At 48.1% G+C, this 13,621-nt stretch overlaps 1 long non-coding RNA gene across 1 annotated transcript; it reads left to right on the forward strand.

Moving 5' to 3' along the window:
• The first annotated feature begins 345 nt into the window (after positions 1 to 345).
• On the forward strand, positions 346 to 13,395 carry LOC124502606 (uncharacterized). The gene is made up of 3 exons (XR_006959942.1): positions 346 to 716; positions 8,595 to 11,207; positions 12,174 to 13,395. It is a non-coding gene; the product is annotated as an uncharacterized LOC124502606 (long non-coding RNA).
• Positions 13,396 to 13,621: the final 226 nt, after the last annotated feature.

Below are 13,621 nucleotides of genomic sequence, written 5' to 3' on the forward strand. Positions count from 1 at the left end.
TTTTGAGAGAGAGAGCACAGGCAAGGGGCAGAGAGAGAGAGACAGAGAGAGTCCCAAACAGTCTTCATGCTGCCAGCACAGAGCTGGATGCGGGGCTTGAACTCACAAACCGTGAGATCATGATCTGAGCCAATGTCAAGAGTCACGATGCTTAACCGGCTGAGCCACCCAGATGCCCTCTTTTCTTCTTCTTCTTCTTTTGTTTTTAAAGTTTACTTATTTATTTTGAGAGAGACACAGAGAGTGAGAGCAAGGGAGGGGCAGAGAGAGAGGGAGAAGCCCGAGCAGGCTCCATGCTGAGCTTGAAGCCTGACACGGAGCTGGATCCCATGAACTGTGGGGTCATGACCTGAGCCGAAATCAAGAGTCAGATGCTCACCCCCAGGAGCCCCATGCTTTGCATGTCTTAATTTGATTACTCAGAGTTTACTTCATTTACCAGCTTTACTCCAAAGGAAATCAAGGACTTCTTCAAAACATTAAATCCATGAACAGTGGACAAAGCCGGGCCTGGGCTAGGATATTCAAAGTAGGTGCTGCAATTCTCAAAGGCAATTTTAAAAGGGAAGCTGCAATAACGTTTGGGGGCAACGAGAATGTTACTGAAATAAGTGCAGGTCACCAGTTTGAAGACCGCAACTATCTGGAAGTGTCAAGTCTGGTCTTGTGTATCAGACACCCTGCCCAGCAGCCTATTCTCATATGATGGAGTAAAGGTAAGGAGAGGAGGTCAAGGGAGTGAATATGAGGCCAGGATATTAGCCAGAGATGATAGAACCTCGAGGCACATAGCTCCCTCTGAGGTATGAAGGGCACTTTCAGGCAAGAAGAGGTCCGCCCAGGGGCACAGCCCTGCTGAGGAGGGAAAAGGCGGGTGGGCAGTTTGCAGAGGAAACCAGGTGGGGTGTGGCCATAGTCTGGATCAGGGACACAGGAGGGGTATGGGAGCTTCCGGTGAATATCGTCAAAAGAAGCAGAGGAGGAAAAGCCATTTAGGATAAGAAAACTGGTGCCCCCAGAAGAGGTAGGGGAATATGAATCGGCAGGGATAGGGTGGCAAGAGGAGGTGGGTCTTGTGTGGACCTCCTGCCAGAGAATGGGGTCTACCAGAAAGAAGCTCATATATGCGCTGGGGGGCTCTCCCCCCTCTGGGAGAGTGGGCTGATCCTCTGGGCACAGAGGCTTCCTTTCTGTGTATGCGTGGGCATCGCTGACCTGAGATCTGGGCAAGGGGCCCCTGTCCTGGACCCTGTGATTCTGAAGGTCCCCCTCCAGTCATCTTCTAGTTCTGTCTTCCCCTGTGGGGCAAGGAGTCAGCTGGGCCACAAAATGTACCCACGCAGAGCCGGTATCCCCTGCCATGCTCTGTTATATTCTATACCTGAAACCCAGAATTCCAGCCCAAATGGTCTCAGCCCTTTGGTGAGCCTTTCTGCAGGGTCTGTCCTACCGAGGGTCAACCATGCCTGAGGCGTGACTATTTGGAGCTATGGGTGAAATTCTACTCTGGGGGCTGGGGTGCCCACAAGCATGTGCATGTGGCCCCGAGTGGTGTAGGTTGGAGCCCGTGGTAGGAAAAGAAACGGGTGAGGGCTGTGGACCTCAAGCCTTCATTTGCACTTGCCCCAGCCCTGCAATAGTTGGGGGCAACCTGTGGGTGAGTCCCTGGAGCAGCTCGAACTATGCTGCATGCTGCCTGGAAATGCCTCTGATCTCATCTGGATTTTCTGTTTGAAATGGAAATTGCTTCATTTGTCAGTTTGTTGGGCTCCCAAGTAATGACCCTTCCAGAATTCCCGAGGTCTCCCCTACACCTCAGTCTTCAGTGGCCATCCTAACGTGTTGAGTGGGGCACTCCACCCTTCCCACCTCTATTTCCTGGCAGATGAAACACAGCTTACACGAAGAGTGTTAGGTACAGCCTTCAAAGGACAAAGAGGGCTCAACAGGGCAGCGTTCCCCTTATTATAATGGAGCTTATTATAACGGAGCGGCTAAAGTACGGCCAAGGTTGAGAAACACCCCTCTGGACTCTGTTTTTAACACAAGCCCCAAATGACTCCCCTGACCCGGGAAGGGTGGAAATACAGCAGGTGGTCCTATAAGGGAAGGCAGGGAGAGGAATAACAGTGACAGATTTTCCTACCTCCAGGAGGCCTCATTTTGATTTTGTTTTTCTTCTTTGTTTTTCTCAGAAGTAGCTGGCAAGCTCTTTTGTCCTCTGCCCCTTTCTCTTCAAGCTGTTTCCCAAAAGCACTAAGATAATTGTCCCATGGCTTGAAACTTCTACAAGTGACCTTCCCCACTCTCCCTCTCTCAGCCACACCCCACCCATCCAATAATAACCCTCACCTTCTAGTGCACGAGCATTGACTCATTTCCCAGAGAGGTAGGTGGAGCGGGTATCATAACCTGCACCCAGGTCCTAACCTGGTGAGTTTCAAATGCTGTTTTTCTCTGGGGCATGTGGTTCCCTTCATCCTGTTTCCATTATTTCATGGGCTTTGCCCAATCTCAGCCCCTCTCTAGGGGCTCACATTCCCAACATGTGACCTGGAAAAGCAAGGCTATTGCTGAGGACACTGACTCAAGGCCTTGGAGGAGGGGCTGAGGTTAGCATTGGCGAGAGACACAGGAAGGATGGCAGAGTAACTATAGGTAAAAGCAAATGCTGGACTCTAGGCTTCTTCTGGGATTTCATGTGGCCGTATACTCATCCGTTGCATCAGGTAAACCAAAGTCCAGAGGTAAAACCCCAGAACTCACTAGGACAATTCATAGGCATAGCATTACAAACTTTTTCCCCTACTGTGAGCCTCCCTGTTGTTTTCTGGGGCCTCATACAAGAGGTTGGAGGCTCACATACAACTATATTGGAAAAGGCACTTGGCCTAAAAGTGTAGAGGAGAAGAGACAAATGATGGTCTGCTTGCCATATGTCAGCCACAGTGGCTAATTAACCAGAGTATAGGCTGCAGTTTTAAGGGGTAGGGCATAAACCAGGCTTTTCAGTTATGTCCATTATTAGGACAGGACTCTGGTTTCCCAAGTTCCCCAAAGACAGATTTTATAGACAACAGACCTGTGGGTTTGATGTTAAAACACAGCCCAAATTCTACTAGGTTATTGAAGGGCTTCTTCAGAAGCACCTAGGAAAAGACTCTAGGATCTCTTGGATCCAATGCGGCTCTACTGAGGGCAAACCAGAGAAGGGTCATGACATCTTTCTCTGACAAGGTCATGGTAGACTGGTCAAGGAAGACCACGTGGGCTTCGGCAGCTGAATGACAACGACGTTCTTGGTCTAGTTGTAGACAAGAAAGAAACACATAATTGGATACGCAGGTATATAGGCACATTAGTAACTAGCTGAGCATCTGGGCCCCAAAAGCACTGTTCAATGAATGTGCAAAAAACACATCTGTACTTGTCTGATTTAGAACCCCACCCCTTCATTCTGCTGCATTCAAGTTTATTATCTACGACTAGATGGAAATACAGATTTTCAGAAGACAGGAAACTGGGAAAATCTCCCTCTCAGCTGATAGACTTTTCAAAGGCTGGATTCAACAGTGGAATCAGGCAAGATGATATTTAACAAACGCACCTAATAGTATGGGTACAAGAGAGAACATGGCTTAGCAGTGGCTCACGTGAGAAGGGTTGGCAGTTTGTGCCAACAGAATCAGTTGGCAGTTTGTGCCAATTTTTAAAAATTTTTTTAATGTTTTTACTCAATTTTGATAGAGAAAGTGAGTGGGGGAGGGGCGGAGAGAGAGGGAGATACAGAATCAGAAGCAGGCTCTAGGCTCTGAGCCATCAGCACAGATCCCTACGCGGGGGCTATGGACGAGCCCTACGAGCCATGAGATCGTGACCTGGGCCGAAGTCAGAGGCTCAACTGACTGAGCCAGCCAGGCGCCCCTAACAGATTCTGAAATTGTGGTGTAAGGTCTCCTGTAATGCTGCATGAGTTTGGGGCTATAATCACAGAAGCAGAGAGTCTGCAACTGAGGACATGATGTTCCATTCTGCAATGTCCTGGTCAAATATCATTAGTATTTTGCCTTCCCTTCTGGACATCACCCTAAGAAGCCAGAATGAAGAATCTAAGTTTAATAAAATGACTTGGAATACTCTATCAATAAAGGTAGAAGAAAGATTGATGAGAAATTTTAAGAGTCACAAGAAAGAGAGAACGCTTTAATGTATGAAGTCTGTCTAGATTTCCTATGAAGCCCTCAAAATGCGTATGTGATTTTGAAAGTTCCAGAAGACCAGCTTAGGGCTCTATGTACAGAAAGCTCTCCAGACATACAATGCTGGGGTCGGACTAATCCCAGCACACAATGGAACAGATAAGTCAAGACAATATATAATCGACGTGAATGTTGTCAGAAAGTCCCTCGTACGTAGCAGGAATAGAAAACTCTATATACTCAGTTTGGTTTAAGAAACTACCCAAAGACATCTTTGCCAAAACATCTTAATAGCCAAAACATCTTTCCTGGCCATTGCTTGAAACTTCCCCATTAACACCCTATCCCTATAGCGTGAGGCTTTGACTCCTGTTCTATGCAGACTCCCATGGATGTTCTACTGGTAAATTATATATAAACATGAAAGAAGGAGAGAAGTGAAACGTTTTAAGGTGGGGGATAGAGAGGAGGTATAAAGACAGAGGGATGGGGTAAATTGGGGGGTTTTAGTGTAGGAAACTTGTATCCATTTCTATTTGCCTGCATCAGATCCTGTGAGTGGAGGGGAGACTCCCACTGCTAGTGAACTCAGATGATCCCACATTCACTGACCCCAAGGAAGGGCCCAGGGCTCCACCTGGCTTCACTCCTAGCCTGGTTTCAGTATTTCCAGACACAGATGGGAGTTTCTGCTGCTGACTCAGAGCTGGGAGCAGACCGAGCACTGGATCTCCTGGGTCCTGCTCAAAGATCCCCCCAGTCAGAAAAGCCCTGCATGAACGCCCCACACCGGTGACAGCAGAGGGAGCAGGTGCCTGGCCCTCTGCACCACCCATCCTGGCAAGCTGGAAGTCTGGCTGGCATCACACCCAGCTCATTTCCAAGAGCTTGCTAGCTAGCTATTTACTGGGAGGGAGCCTTGGCGAGAGGGGGCAGTTCGGCAGAAATGTTGCCCAGACCCAGTCACCCGCTGTGCTGTGGCAACAGAGGTTTATTGCCCTGATGGAGTTTAGTTTATGATACAATATTAGCAAACTTATTTCTCAGGCTGTTCCTAGCCCGAATGGCCAGTGGCCCAGGGAACAGGCTAGGCAAGTCTTCCATCACCAGAGGCAGGATAGAATCCTTATTGTATTTCCCTAACTCTGTAACAAGGGAAATTTGATTTATTTTAGAGTTAATCCATCACCCTCTGGCATCCTTTCAAGACAGGGCTTGAGCATAATTGCAGGATCTGGAGAAAATGGGGACGTCAAGTTCAATTTATTCTATTAACATTTAAAAAACATTTAATTACGATAAAAACTGAAAAGCATTTAATGTGAATAGGACCACGGCTTTATCTTCTCCATGCATTCATCCCACTAATCACTCTCTCTCTGCTGTTGCTGGCCTGTTATAACTTTGTTCCTTGGCTTTGAGGGTTTCCATGAGTCTTGGCCCCATAGTCACCCCGGCTGGCTACCACAGGGAGCAAGGAGGCAGGATGTCCACTCAGCACGTTTGTGGGCCTAAATCCATCCATTCCTTTCTGGATGATCCTTGCACTATGTTTTCCTCTTGATCTCTACTGTTCATATCTTTTCCAGTCTCCTCTTCCCATCGAGGGCCAGGGGAGCAGGTGGGCAGCTGTGGGTGTGGGGAGAGATGGCGGGCAGTCATTTGGCCTCCCCTTAGCTGTTCCCTCAACAAGACCTCAGTCAATGCCGGACTGTCCAGCAGCCAGAGGAGGCACACACATAGAGCACCGTGAAACAGGGCAGCCAAGGATGTGATTTTGAAAAAAAAATATCGTATTTCATGTCTTTAAAAGTCACCAAGGTAGTAATTATGGGGAAGACTCGCATTTTGTTAGATTCTTTTATATTTACTCTACGATTAGGAATTGCTTTTACTTTTAATTCATAAAGGGTTGTGGTAGGCAGACAAATGGCCCCCCAGAGATGTCCCTCTCCTAATCTGGAAGCTTTGACTAAGTTATGTGATATGGTAAAGCAAAATTAAGGTTGCAAATAAATTAGGGTTGTTAATCAGCTGATTTTAAAATTGGGAGATTCCCCTGGATTATCCAGGCGGGCCCCGTGCAATGATAAAGGCTGTTAAAAGCAGAATTAGCTACAGAAGACAAGGCCAGAGGGATGTGGTTTGGGAAGGGTTCCTCCAGCTGTTTTTGCCTTTAAAGATGGAGGAGGGGGCCATGAGCCAAGGAATGTGAGCAGCCTCCAGAAGCTGGAAGAGGCGAGGAAATGGATTCTCCCCTAGAGCCTCCAGAAAGGAAGTCTTGCTGACGCTTTGATGTGAGGCAGAGAGACCTCTGTTTGACTTCAAATCTACAGAACTGCATGATAATAAATCTATTATTGTTTTACATTGCTAAATTTATGGTAATTTGTTACAGAGGGGTTGGAAGCTAATACAGGCCCTGCCTAGATCAGGAGAGGAGAGAGATGCTTGCAGCCACATCATCAACACTGGCAGAAACGTTAATTCCCAAGCATCTGCCAGGTGAAAGGCAACACATTGGGACCAGGTCCTTACCCTATGGGAACCGGGGAGGCAATGGCATAAGCTAGGTGCTGAGTGAGGGTCTGGAGAGGAAGTTTCTGGAGTTCACTTCCTAGTTGGGTGAACTTGGAAAAAGGTATTTAATGTCTCTGAACTCCATCTCCTCTTGTTATTATGGATCTCATAGTATTATGTTAGGGTTGATGAGAAGGACGAATGTGTTAGTATTTGTAAAGCACATATAATAGTGGCTGGTGTGAGAGAAAGGCCATCCATGTAAGTGTTAGCTATTAACCTCATGACTGCTATTGTCATCACTGGACTTTGGGGGAACTTAAAGGGTGGTTTTAAAAAGTGGGCTTCAGGGCGCCTGGGTGGCGCAGTCGGTTAAGCGTCCGACTTCAGCCAGGTCACGATCTCGCGGTCCGTGAGTTCGAGCCCCGCGTCAGGCTCTGGGCTGATGGCTCGGAGCCTGGAGCCTGCTTCCGATTCTGTGTCTCCCTCTCTCTCTGCCCCTCCCCCGTTCATGCTCTGTCTCTCTCTGTCCCAAGATAAATAAACGTTGAAAAAAAAAAAAAAAGTGGGCTTCAAGGGGTGCCTGGGTGGCTCAGTCGGTTAAGCGTCTGACTTCGGCTCAGGTCATGATCTGCCGGTTCGTGAGTTCGAGCTCCGTGTCAGTCTCTGTGCCGACAGCTCAGAGCCTGGAGCCTGCTTCGGATTCTGTGTCTCCCTCCCTCTCTGCTCCTGCCCTGCTCACACTCTGTCTCTGTCTCTCAAAAAGTGAATAAACATTAAAATAAATAAATTTATTTTTAGAAAGTGGACTTCAAGAAAGGAAAGTTAGATAATAAAAATAATGACTATTTCCCAGCCACTTCCTACGGATAAGCATTGTGCTAAGCACCTATCTTTATACACTATGAGCAAGTCCCAGTACTGATCCCTCTGTACAGGTGCAGAAACTGAGGCTTAGCAACCCAACCTACCCAACAATTAAGAGACCAAGCAGGGATGGAAAACCATACTTTTTTTTTTTTTTTTTTTTTTTTTTTTAGCCAGCACACTTACACAATTAATCACAGGCAGGCATGAGCACATGTTGGAGGAAAGTCAAGAAGGGCAGGCAGGTTAGTGGAAGCAGAAGGTTAGTATGATGGAATAACTGGGGGTCAGGCTGGGAAGTCAGCAGGTGCCAGCCTTGAACAGCAGGCTTTTATTCGCTAGGGAAGAGAAAGCCACGGCAGGTAAACAAATGGTGTTGTGGGAAAACGAGTCTGGTAAATGGGTGGCGCATGGAATCAAGACAAGGGGACCCCAGATGTAGACAAAGCAGCTAGGACATTGTTCCACATGCTGAAGTACCGAGGGTCTCCCTGGGGCGGTGCTGGGTGTCAGGAATAGGTGGGTGAGGGAGATCATACAAAGGAAGCATCAGCATGGCCTGGCTACGACTGGCTGGTCATAGGGAGAAAAAGAGACGGAAGGGGAGAAAATCAAAGGTTTCAAGCCAAAGGGATGAAGTGGAAACTGAGGCAGGTGGGGTTTGGAAGCCTGTGCTTGAATCTGATCCTGATTACTCTGATCATTGGGGTGTGTGTGTGTGTGTGTGTGTGTGTGTGTGTGTGGTGTGGTCACTTCATCTCTCTGAGCTGTAAAATGGGGATCGGGGAATCTGAGTGGCTCAGTCGGTTGAGCATCCGACTCTTGGTATCGACTCGGGTCATGATCCCAGGGTCATGGGATTGAGCTCTCGGTTTAGCTCTGTGCTGAGCACGGAGCCTGCTTGGGATTCTTGCTCTCTCTCCCTCTGACTCTCTCTCTCTCTATCTCTCTCTCTCTCTCAAGTTAAAGAAAAGTGGGAATAACTATGCCTGCCCTCCCATCTTACAGGAATATCCGAGGAGGTTCACATGAGACATCGGTGTGAAGGTGCTTTGACAAATGAGAAGGTTGTACAAATACCATGCAGTGATTAATATTAGCTGCCTTGGCAAGACAACCAGACCAACGAGCCATACCAGGATAGAGCCTCAGCTCATTTATACTCATCTGGACAACAGGCTCATGTTCAAGTTTTGGAAGACCAGCGTGTCCACGTGCAATTGAGAATCTTCCTTCAGAAACCACACTGAGCACCAACCACTAGCTCCCGTCGTGGCTGGGGCCCCCTCAGGCTTGGCCACCAACCTCCTGAATGAGGCTGGCTGTGTCTTTCCTAGCAACAGAGAAGCTGCTTCTTTTCTTTGCAAGAAAACAGACCCATGAAAAAGCTCAGCGGCCCCAAAGGGAACCCTGGGCATTGCACAAAGGACGAGGCTGTATTCTCTCGCTGAAAACATAATTAAAACACCTCTGCCTCCTTTATCTGAGGCATGGAAGAAAAATGAGTCAAAAGACAACAGAAAGAAAAAATCCTTGCCTCTCATTTTGTCAATGCTTTTTTTTTTTTTTTTTTTTTTTTGCTGCCTTGTAGCAAAGGGTCACTGCCAAATTGTGTCCGTTGCAAGATGATGCCCGAGTGGGCTGAGAAGGACCTGGCAGGTGGCTGTGACAGTCCTCCGTGCCCGGAACGGTGCGGGAAAGCCAGGCACGGACGTCAGAGGAGGCAGCGACAGGCATATTGCCGCTGACACGCCATGGTGCAGGCTGAAGCCCACCTTCTAGGTGGTTCCCAGCCCACCTTCTAGGACAGGTTTCCCACCCTGGCACTAACAACTGGCTACCCGGCCCAAGTATACCATCAGGGGATGGAGAGAATGGCTTCTCTACCTCTCCTTTCTCTGCCCCGCCTTCCTGCAGAATGTCCCTGTCCCTTGCCACCCTGCCTTGTTCTTTTCAGAGCACGCTGTCTGAACACTGGCATATTCCCCCAATCCATTCTCCACAGAGCTGTTCAGGTCAGGATTAAGCAGAAAGGAAGAACAATAGCAAAACCAGGAAAAGCAAGTAACAGGGAAGAGGCAGTGGAGAGGAGTCTCCCACCCCCTCTCCACGTCCCACCTCTGTGATGGGAGAAGGAAAGTCACCCTGGAGTTTCCATCTCCCCACAGGGCAGACGCAGGGCGCTAGCCCCAGATCGCCCCGCCGGGCAGGATCTCCACAGAGCAAACCAACAGGATGCCCAGGTTCCCCCCATCAGACCACTGTTGGCAGCAGATGGAATGCTGTGAGGGTTAATAACACAGATGGTGGCCAGTGAGTGTGGGATTTAAGGAAAACAACCCCACAAAGGGTTTTATGGTGATTTAATTAAAACATTCAGTCACAGAGTCAATACCAGAAGCAACCAGAAAGGAGGAGGCGTGGGCATAGGAGAGAAGAAATGCTTGGGAGGAGATTGGACGGTGCAGGAGTTGATGAGGCAGAGAGCCCAGGGGAGAGGCTGTCCCCGGGACAGGAGGCACATGTCCTGAAGGACAGCACTTGTACCCCTTCCATGAAGCTCCAAGCACCAGGGGAGCTCTGAGGGACTGCACGACCTCTTGGTCACGGTCCATCGGGACCTGCCTGACCTTGCAGACCAGGGATGGCCCGTGGGCAGAGCAGGAACAGTGGTGTGCAAGGCGGAGTCAGAGGGCTCATGCCACAATCAGTCAGGGAGTTTAGAAACTTGCGGGGGTTGTTACATGGTGGGAAACCCATTCTGATCGGCTAACAGGAAATGGGTCAGAAAGTTAAAGAATATGTTTCAGCACATTTTGACTTTCAGCAGAGTACCGTGAAGCCTCTCGCTTCCTACAGGTTCTTGTTTTAATGAACCCAGTAGATCAAGACGTTTCCTTGAGGGGCTCTCAGCATGAGCTGGTGGACCTCTGAGAACTGCCTGCTCATTTACTAAGACCTGTCGATTCTAATGCCTTTATGCTCCCCCATCGCCCACTGTTTTCCTTTCCGTGGTTCAGACTCTCATCTTTTCTTCTCCTGCATTATTGAAACAGCCCCCTTAAATGGTGCCCACCTGTGGTCTCATTGCCTTTGCCTCCCAACGCCCCCTCCTCCCACCTTCCAGACCAATGCCAAGAAATCATGTAGCTGATCGGCTCACAAAGCTGCTTCGCGTCCTCCTGTTGCCCACTGTCGCCTTGATCGTTAAGACCCACCTGAGATGGTTGCTGGAATACAAACTCCCAGGTCCCTCCCTTTGAGACTCTAATGTACAGCTCGACGGTGGAGCTCCAGAACTCTATTATAAATAAACATCTTAGCTGATCTTGTGATCAGGACCATGGGGGAAACACCGTGATGGCGTATCTCTGAGCTCTCACTTGGGAGAGAGGTCTGTGTTGGGCTGCTGTGCGAACCTCCATTCTTGTCTCTGCGCCCTGACAGCTGAGCTGCATCTCTGGGCATCGGTTGCTGGAGCCCAGCCAGTCCAGGCTCTGGAACTGGGATCCAAAACCGGAGGCCTGTTCAGAATACCAACCACCAGGCAGTTCAAGTTATCTACAAACGGATCACCCAACTCTGGGCCAGTAGAAGGCCTCACCAGGGGTACACCAGCTGGTGAGGGGTTTTTTTTTTCCCTTCTCCTTTCTTTCTTACAAAAATGAAAGAATAACAGATTGCAGGTAGAAGAGGAAAAGCAATGAAAAAAATACCTATTACACCAATAACTTGTGTTCACTGCCTCCTGTTGTTCTGAGACCAATGGCTTAGTAAGTAAACCAAGGCAGGGCCGACACGGTAACAGCACTAAAACTAGCTTTGCCGTGATTCTCTGAATTGCATGCACCTGAACTTTCAGAGCTCCAGATGGCAGAATCGTGAGGTTGGCAAAATTTGCTCTGACATCCTCAAACCTCTCCCTCTGGCCTCTCCTCTTGTCCCGCGTTGCCTCCCTCAGATGCTTGGTGCCTTCGTTTGGGATCTAGATACTTGGAGCCCTCCACCACAGATCCCTTCTCGGTAGGGAACTGCCTGCCCAACTCACTCCTATGTCCACCCCTATTCCCATCCTACCCCCTCCCCTCATTTCATGCTTTGATCACTCGCTCTCAAGATGGGAACCGAGCTGATGAGCCAATCCTTACTCAGGTTTCAATGTCTGATAGTAACTCCCTTTTGGAAGTATGTTTTCCTGGGGGTGTGTCTGGGAGACAAAATCTTACTCGAGGTTTAATTTATGGGTAAACTTTTAGGGGAGTATTAGAATTAAGATCCCACCAATGGCTTTAACCATTGTGCTCTAGTCCCTGTCAGTGGGCTTGCGCAGAATAGGTACTTGATAGGCTGGCATAATGCCTTGGGCCACAGAGAGCTGGGTCTCTGACATCTAGATCCCACTGGATTTTCTTGGCCAACTAATTGTTAATGAAAAAGTTCATATGGCCATGTGTATGTTAGTGGCAGAGGCATCAGCTTCAAAGACCCAGTTCTTCCCACCCTCATTCCGGTATTCTTGTCACTTAACTGCCACACGTCAGTATGCCACACACCATATTTATTTATTTCTTTACTTCTTTGTGACAGATTTTAAGACCGCTTGTTTCTTGGCCTGAGTCTGTGCATTGAAACGTAGACGTGTAAGGTCATGAGAATCAGCATGGACATCGACATGTCTGTTTCTTCTGAACATCACTGGATGCCTCATCCACGGTGACTTTTACTCTGGGTCTTAGTCTGTTTTGGTTGCTCTAACAGAATATCACAGTCTAAGTGGCCTAAACACAACAGAAGATAGTTTCTCACAGTTCTGGAGGCTGATGCTGACAGAGTCTGTGTTTGAAGACCCATTTCCTGGTTCATGGAGAGTTGTCTTCTTACTGTAACCGTACCTGGTGGAAGAGATACAAGAACTCTCTGGGGTCTCTTACGAAGGTGCTGATCCCATTCACGAGGGCTAGACCCTTAGGACCTAATCCCCTCCCCCAAAGCCCCACCTACCTCTTAATACCCTCACATTGGGTATTAGGTTTCAACATATGAATTTGGAAGTGACGTGAATATTCAATCTATATTATTCTATATTCGTTTTTATGATTTTGTCCAACTGTTACCACTGAATTTCATTTAAAGCTTGTGCTTTCCTCCCCATGCCAGTGTGCCCTTCAGTTTTCTCTGAGAAAGAGTGTTTTACTTCAGGATGAAACTTCCTTCAACCAGGAAGTGCCCGTCTAGCTCTGTTTCCTCTCCAGGTCTGAGACATTTGGCTCCATCCAGAGTGTCCTCCTTGACCACCAACCAGGGCTTGACCTTCCAATTCCTGACGTTTCCTCCAAGGACCCTTCTCTTAGCTTATAAGTGTCAGGAACCCATACGCCAGCTACAGAGTCATGTCACATTGAGATATATCAACAGCCACCCAGATTCTCTTTCCCAAGGGAATGTTCAGGACTCCCACGGAGAGCAGAGAGCATGTGGGACTGCTAGGGCCAGGGTTGGTGTTACGTGGAGTGCTCTTGGCTTTGATCTATTCCCACCCCCCTGCTTTGTGGGTTCTTAGAATAACTTTGACCTCTGGCTGTCTGACACTTCAAAGAGCTGCGTATTTCCTATTCTATCTGAGTATTTCTAGGTTTGTTATATCCATTAAGTATTTTCTGTTCAATCCCCTCGCTTCCCTTTATCCCCTGATTAAAAAAAAAATCTTAAAGCTTATTTTTCTAAGCTGAATGTCATGGGGCTATTTTCCACTTTGTTTAGTCTATTTGTATCATTATTCTACTGTTCTCTTGCTTGTACAAGCTCCCAATTGAGCATGAACATAGCATTTCCAACCACTTCCAGATCATTAATAAAGCCGTGAAGGAAGACAGGTTCTTACCCCAAACCCTGTGGCACCAATTAGACACTTACCCCAAATGGGCTCCTTGGCAATTCATCATTGCCCTATCGCCTTTCAGCCAGTGCTTAATCGATGAGACTGGGTTCTTCTCCAAGCCAATTTTAAACGAAGTTTCTGAGGAAACTTTCTTGAG

Source organism: Lynx rufus, unplaced genomic scaffold (assembly GCF_022079265.1).
Source record: "Lynx rufus isolate CCGP_SWC_20201006 ecotype Redwood Valley unplaced genomic scaffold, mLynRuf1.p SCAF_7, whole genome shotgun sequence".
Lineage (NCBI taxonomy): Eukaryota > Metazoa > Chordata > Mammalia > Carnivora > Felidae > Lynx > Lynx rufus.